The following is an 8,887-nucleotide window of genomic DNA, read 5'->3' as shown; positions in this document are numbered from 1 at the left end:
TATATATATATTCCCAGTGTTCGAAGTGTTTTCGGAGCGCGAGCATTGAAGATGCCAAGTGAGATTTTGGCGAAACGTCTGCAGGATTCCAGTCGGATGCAAGATTTGCAGGATTCCAGTCGGATGCAGGATTCCAGTCGGAGTTCAACGAGCGAACGGATGATATCCCGGAATATAGTGTCATCATATATATATATATATATATATATATATATATATATATATATATATATATATATATATATATATATATATATATATATATATATATATATATATATATATACACATCTCAATATAATTAGAGCGTCTTGGACAGGTAACACGTTTTGAGCGTCACCTTCGTATGTCCTTCCCAAAGCCCGCCATATAGCGCCAGTACACTTGATAGACATTAGGGCGTCACTGGTATACGTTTTCCCATATACTTATTCGCTTTTAAAGCGTCACCAGCGTTGCCGCATTTGTTCTAGCAAAAAGTGCCTAAATTTTTAGATATTCTCGACGTTCAACTTGTAACGTATTTATATGAGCTCCAGTTAAAAAATTCCGCATAACATTGTGGATCAGTTTTTCGAGTCCGTAGGATATTTTCATTTTTTTGTTTGGAAGCATTTCAATTGTTTTTTACGAATTTTTCTAATCTATCTCTCAAAAGGAAAGAGTTGAATTTTAAGGTGAAAAACGGTATAACATTTTTAGAATGCTTGAATGTTTTAGAACCACAAAGTGTTGAAAATGAAATTTAGCAAAAATAAATAATTTTTTAAAGAAAATTCCACAAACTACAACATCCTGTTGGCTTCTTCCGAGTTTAACTGAAACTAGCTCGCTGTTTGATGGGTGGAGTAATTGAAGGAAGGGTATGAACAAACGTAATTTGGTCTTTGACGGATAGAAGAGATTTTTGTACATGTGGTAAATCTGGTTTTGACTTTATATTAGCAATACTATACTAGCCGTTATTGTCGTTCCTTACATCCAAAACATCCCTGGCCATTAAAAGTTCTTAACAAATATAATGTGAAAACCGGTAAATCGGGTTTAATATTTTTTAATTTTAATTAAAATTTTCATTCTGGAATTCGGACATCCATTATTTGGAGTCTATTTAGATTTATAAACATTACTTTTTATAGTTGAATAGCTCACTTCAAACAACACAACAATCGAAAAGTATAATTTTTAAGAAACACTAAAAACTAGACAAAAAAAATTGAATGTTTTGTTGTTTTGTTTGCGAATAAGTATTTAGTATATTTAGTAGTTTTTGGTTTTTGAAATGAACGATTCAGTAATTCGACACGTTTCAGTTATCTAAGGTGGCCCGTAATGAATGCACCAAAAGGCAATCCTAAATTAAACTCGCCAAAATAATGATTTTGAGCCAAACGTGATCTAGGAAAATGTCGCTCACTGAATGTTAAAGTTTGAAGTTTAGTTATCGACAGCAATTTTTAAAATATCGACAAGAAAACTTGGATTCGGAGGTTTTTCGAGAAGGTGAATAAGATTATATTCCAGTTTCTCAGATGATATGCAGAGAACTTTAGTTACAGTTAAGTGGGTAGTTATAATGACGCTATTTTATCACTCATCTCCACAAAAAATCGGCAACAATGCTGTGTCACTAACTTTTATTATTAATTTGATTTGGGTATATACCAGGTGATACAATTTACTAACAAATATTTTTATTATCCCTATGGCATATTAATCAGTGAAGTTAGTTTTTATTCCGTTTTAAAAAATATCTTTTACTTTAACTTATACAAGTCAACGTTAGTATCAATGAGAATGTGTTCATTTCTTCATTGACGATTGAAAAAGGGAGAAAAAACTAACTAACACTAAGTGAATTGCGTTTCCGAACAGGTCCAGCTTGCCGGGAATCCGAAAGAATGCTCGGTCGTACCAGTCGCGTACTTGCGGATCGTCCTAACGAGTATAGGATGGAAACAAAATTCCATATATATTTAAAACATCTGAATTTTAGGCAAACGTTTTGAGACAACATATTATAATAATTAATCGACACACGCAAGTAAAATACCGCTTTCGATTGCTTTTTAGCGCATTAATTACGGACCACCCTAGATGGCAAATTACACTATTTATACACTATTTTGTAATTGTACTAATTGATTTTTTAAATTTATGTATTATTTAATGATAACTACCATATTTTTGTTCCTTATTAGTTTAATGTGAATGCTTATAGAAAAAGAATTATAAAGGAATTATGTGGCATTCCGTGGGAATCAAGTGGAATTCAGAGGATTTCCGAAAATTTATCACTCGAAGAAGAATTTCGGAGTACACATAAGGATTTTTAAATATGTTTTTCAATATCTTGAAGTTATGTGTAGCAGAATAGAAAAAAATGTTCCACTTTTTCTCTCATTAGCGCTTGGTCTATTCTGGTTATTATATTTATTCTTGTGATTTCACACATAACACACACACACACACACAAATTAACTATTGAAACTAGTAATGATCTACAAAAACATTATTTATTAAAAAAAAACTAAAACTAGAGACAAAACAAAATAAAATGTACACTTCTTTCGTCAGCGATCTATCCATCTATAAAAGCATTTGAAAACAAAAAGGTTGAGGTTTTACTTGAAATTCTTTCTCTTTATATATTCATTTTGGACGAAGGCTTTGATTTTTCACCAGTCTTTATGGTCGAACAGTCCTTGATATTTTTCTTTCAGTGCTAAACATTCAAACTATTTGGCAGGTTGACATTTTTTTTTATATGTTTGGAAAAGAAATGAATGACTTTCCTTTTTTCTCAATTCTCAAGAAGCAAATTTTGTCCTTTCGCTTGGTGTAATTTATCCGATGTTCCCATGCATTTTTTCCTGTGACGCCAAAGCTGTTCTGAGGCAAAAACCTTTATAGTTTGTGCAGGGTAATATTTTTTGGCTAGATTGTTGTTTTCTAACAGGCTTCTGAATCACGCTACTATTTAAAAAATTGCCCTTTCTTCTTCAGAAATTCAACAATTTTCTTCTTTTAGGATCTCTAGCTGGCAAAAAGATAATTTTCTGCACGATATTTTCAATACTATGTGCACCTATATACATGTCGAGCAAAATTTAATAGATAGCTTTCAGAATACATACAATAGTCCATTTTTGTATTTCCTTTCCTTCTTTCCCCTTTTTGCTTAAACTCTCCTAAATTTTGTGATGGATTGGATTCAGTGATTTCATTTAAGCTTTGTCGAGAACCAGTGGAAGTTGCCGCTTCTTCTTCATCGGTATTCGGTATCTACAAAAAAAATAATTATTATGCATATAACTGAATTAATTGGGTACTTTTCAAACGGGAAAAATAGAAATTTTAGTGATTTTAAAATTTGAGCCAAATTTTGGTTCTGTTATGTGCAGTAGAAGTTTTAAATTGAAGGCATCTTAATTTGCTAATTGTTAAATTTGTTAATTTGCTAAATGCTAAAAAAAAAACTTAATTGAATTTGTAGATGGTGAATGCACTTTTGAAGTCTTATCGCAATTAAATGGCCTAAATGTTAAGAAATAGAACAAAAAAATGCTTTTCCTTGTTAGTGAAATCAAGATTCTGGAAAAACTTTGTCTATTATTGATATTTTAAAATTGTTTTAATTTTTATTAATTTAAAGTTCCTAATATTTCGTGTGTAGTTGCACTTTCCATATCTGATTACGATCTGAAACTATCCAAAAAAAGGCGGAAAAGCATGCCTAGGAAAACATATCACAATTTAAACTACGATTTAAACTTTTAATTCGTAAATAATGGAAACTACGAGATATCTCTAACATTTGCACGATCGTAGAAAATAGTTTTTTATATCTAGTAACAATAAAATAGGCAGTATGGCGCCAATAAGAATAAGAATGTTAATGACTACGATTTTTTACAGATTACAAATTTCTTAATTTGCCAACAAAAATGTTTACGTATTTAATAAAAAAAAACTTCCCGAATATTTTATTCAATCCAAAATTGTAAAAATATACAGCGTGTTCTATTAAAAAAAAAGTTCGTCTAGTAGGACCGTAAATAATCATACACACACAAAAACCTAGTTGTGTACTTACCAGAACATTTACGTAGAAATCGCTCTTGTTCGTTTCTATCGGTCCCTTGTGATTAGTATTTAGGAATTTCTAAAAAGTCTAAACAATCATTATCAATCTTATTAGGAGCAAGCATCATAATTTTGCTACTCTTATTCGTTCTGAAACCATCTAGAAACAGATAGGAAAAATGCCAAAAAATCACGAGAATTTGAAAAGTCCCCCTAATGGAAGAAAATTATAGGTACCTACCTATTCGTCTTTATACTTGACGCTTGGCGTACTCAACACAAGCCAGAACTGGCAAAAATAACCGAAAAAATAATATAAGTTAATAATGACGCTTCATACGCGAACAAGAACAATAAGATAAAAACAGATTTGTATATATTTTACCCTTAACATTGATGCCAAGATGTGTGACGCTCTAGACGCGAACAAGTGTCCGTACAATATACTCAATGTGAATATACACATAATCTTCGGTAGCGCCGCTCACGGTCTACGGTAGGAACTAAATTATACTTTTCACGTTTATTCAGTGACAAATATGGCGTCTTCGTATTATTGGTTCAATCGGCTTTTCGTAGCGTAACAGATACGTTGGCAATGTTAAAACATGGCTAAAGCTTAGAGCGTCTATATACTGACGCTCCGTGCACACTGACGCTCTAGTGAATGTAATTTCATAATAGATAGACGCCGTAAGGATAGTGAGATAAATATATATATATATATATATATATATATATATATATATATATATATATATATATATATATATATATATATATATATATATATATATATATATATATATATATATATATATATATATATATATATATATATATATATATATATATATATATATATATATATATATATATATATATATATATATATATATATATATATATATATATATATATATATATATATATATATATATATATATATATATATATATATATATATATATATATATATATATATACATAAATATATATCGTTGTTTAACCCTACCCTAGATTTCATATATGCATCTCTGTAAAGCCCAAGTCAAGATACAGGGTAAAAGAAATGAAACATTCGCTGAAGAGCCCTATTTCTATTTATAGACATAATTGTCTGAAAATTACGTGTGGTAGCGCATTTTCTGTGATGATTTCGCTGTGTTTGTAACTGGTCGTTTTTATCGAGGTAAGTACAATATAATTTATTATAGTGGCTCTAACAATAAAATGTTAAATGTTATAAGACAATTTGGTCTTACACCAATTACAACTAATGGTGCAATTTTTGTGTTTTTGTTTTTTGTGAAAGAAGAAAGGTTTCAATTATGGCTAATTTAAAGTAACACTTGGCACTTTTTCTCGCAGCAGTGATGCGATACTACATTTTTAAATGGCAATAATGTGAAAATTATAAACCATTTCTAATAGTCACGTTTTGAAATTAGGGGATGAATAAAGGCTTCAATAAATTTTTGAATGAAAACGAAAATTTATTAACTTGCGTAGGATGTCCATGAAGTGAAGAAGTTAGTAGAAGTGAATGAAGAAGTTCAAATGTTGACAACTAGCTGTTCTTTATTTTGGTACCGGATTTTTCAAATAAAATATAATAGGGTTATTAAGATATTTAAGTAAGTTAAGATATTTTGTATTTTATGACATATGGCAAGAGAAGTGAATAGTTAAATTCAAGATGTACTTTCTCTATGTCTTAAATCAATTTTGAAGTCTACTAAATAAATGAAAAGCAAAATACTAAATTGCTCACTACTACAAATTTAAAACTGTAATAACCAGGTCATCGGAACATTTAAAATTATTTGCTTCATGAAAAAAATCTATTAAAAATTGTTCAAGCAAAAGAAAATAACTTTTCGGAAAAATGAAGGAAATTTTTAGTTCCATATAGCGTGGTCACTTAGGTGTGCAACATATGGGAAAATTGTTTATTAATTGCATATTCTATAGTTATTTTAAGTGGCTTTAAGTTAAATAGTACGTTGGTCATAAAAATATAAAATTTGCACTGAAAATTTTTATTCCAAATCTCATTAGGGAAAGTAATTTAGAATTAAAAAAAAACAAGAATATAAAACAACATAATTTTATTAGTTTTAGCGTTTTTTACATTGGGGAAACGATTCCGTATTGGAAAAATTTCCATACACCCTTATAAACTGTAAAATTTTTGGAATGGAATTATACATAATATACAGTAGCTTTGTCATTTGATACGTAATATTTGGGCTAGGGTATTTGATATTAAGAAATGTAAGAAGCATGTGATGTTAACAGGTTATTAGAGGTATACAAAATTATATTCTAAAATTTCTAGGTGTGGTACATAGTTTTGAACTAAATTTGCAGGAGCATCTAGATATTGATCGCTGTAGGTCAGATTTTAGTTAATTTGTTATAACAAATTCTGAAACCATCTGGTTTTAATTTTTTACGTATTTTTTTTTTCGAAATATTGCGGTATTCGTGTCGTATCTGATTTTCGTTAGATAAGTAAAATATTTCAAATGAACAACTGGAGAACAAAAGTGATTTTGGGCATGGTCATGACAACCAATAAAAAGTTATTAGATCTTCCAAAATATGAAACTACAAAGGGTACAACATCGTACGAACGCATGCACATACAGGAAAAATAAAGAAGGTTATTGGGAGTTGAAAAATCTCAAAAATGGTTAACAGATAATACACTACGTGACGAAAAACTGGAACTGGAGTAGCATATTACCGTATCACACAGTGGGCAATTGAACGGTACTGGTTATCAATGTCGAAGTATTAATGGGAGGAATAATGCACAGGAAACGAACCATGAGGAAACAGGAAAAGACTGAGAAACAGACAGAGAAAGAATTTAGAGAAAAATACACAGGAAACGAAAATAGCCAGCGAACTGAAAACACGGATATTATATATGAAGTGGAGAAGAGACCTGTATCTAATTCCTTAGTAGCAACAGCATCAAAGTACACCCCAACAGAAAGTTTATTAATTGAATTAAAGACGCCAGAATATGGCGCCAGTGTTGCCTCAGATTTACTAGTTACCTCGAAAAGTTTAGCCCAATTTAATGACAATGCTGGAAAAACTTTTGCAGATATTTGCAGATGATATGGAACGAGTAAAAATTAAAAGGAATTATAAAAAAGCAAAATTAAGAGATCACGAAGAGAAATATTCTGAAATAGTACGAACGAACGAACATATCATGGAATATTTTCATTATCTATTACGTCTGGGGTATTCGAAAATTAAAATTACATTCTCGCTGATGAATCATATTTTTTATAGATATTTGTACCAATGTCATTCGCATTATCCATGTACATAATACATAGTCGTTTTTATATTTGTATAGTTCTTCGGTTGTTATTACCCAACTAACAAGTACAATATTCAGATTTAGTATTAAGTAACCACACCAACGTGTCGATCAAGAAGAAATCAGTGCCGGAAAAAATAAAAGAAATTGGTAAGTAATCAGGTTAAATAAAAACATAATTGTATGACAACTGTTTCGAAAACGCCATGGTTTTACACAGGTATTTGATAAAGACACAGTCTTGTCGAAACAGTATTAACATTATTATTAATTAAATTATTTAAATTAATTAAATTAATTAAAATAATTAAAATAATTAAATTTTTTCTGAAAATCATGTGTAATTATTTAACTTGCAAAATGAATTTTCACCAAGAAATATTTCTCTAATCATTATGCTGCACGCACGTGATACCTAGTGGCCCATTGGCTCTTAGACTAGGTATTTCTTTTATGATGTGCGAACTATCGATATTTTTTTTGTTTTTTCTGTTTCTGTTTCTCAAGATAAAACAAGCAAGAAAAAAAATGCGAAGTGTATAGAAAAGAATGTTGGATGGACCCAAAAACAAAAAGAGCTGATAAGGACTGCTTTCGAAGAACATATTATTAAGTCTAAGAAAGCGCCCAGAAAACATGAAGTGCAAGAATTTATGAAGAAACAATCTAAGCAATTTTAAAATAAAAAGTGGATACAAATTAAGTCATACATATACAATTGCTAAAAATAGGCAGTCACTGGATGAGTGTCAACTTAAAAAAAAACGACAAACTAATTCAAATAGTTTGTTAGGAATTTCCATTTATTACTTAAATAACAACTTTTTACAACAATTTAAAGTTTAGTTTTTTAGGTATAGGATATTTTAGGAAGAATATTTCATTTATTGGAAAAAGTTGTCTGATATTTTTAGAAAGAAATTTGATTTAAAGTGAAAGCGCCATACTAATGATTTTGATATTTTAGAAATAAGGTTTTTTCGAGATGTTTGTTTTGTTTGTTACATTACTCCTCTAATTTCATCTTTTATCACCCGTTAGAGCACTTAAGTAGGACATGGAGTTATTATGGTTAATTCAGAACATGGGACAATCTTAATCAAATTGCTTTTTAAATTTTCTAATTAAATTAAGGAAGTCAGCGATTAGGAGGAATTTATTAAAATTAATCACAAAGTGCGAATACTATGTACTCAATATATTTTAGTTTTGACGGCTTTTTGTAAAATGCCTAGGCACGAAAAGTCTAAATATGCATTATGTCTATGACATTTATATTAACGAAGTAGATAATTAGGCAAATTGTATTAAAATTAATAGGCTAAACAAGGTGCAAATACTGTGCACTGCGTATGTTTTAGGAGGGGCTTTAAAACATTCAAAAAGCGTATAATGTAAACTGTATATTACCGGAAAAAAGGCTAAACAAGATGCGAATATTTTGTATTTTGTATA

Source organism: Cylas formicarius, unplaced genomic scaffold, assembly GCF_029955315.1.
Source record: "Cylas formicarius isolate icCylForm1 unplaced genomic scaffold, icCylForm1.1 PGA_scaffold_7__23_contigs__length_41026272, whole genome shotgun sequence".
Classification (NCBI taxonomy): domain Eukaryota; kingdom Metazoa; phylum Arthropoda; class Insecta; order Coleoptera; family Brentidae; genus Cylas; species Cylas formicarius.
The sequence above is the reverse complement of the archived record's forward strand: the minus strand, read 5'-3'. Positions refer to the sequence as shown.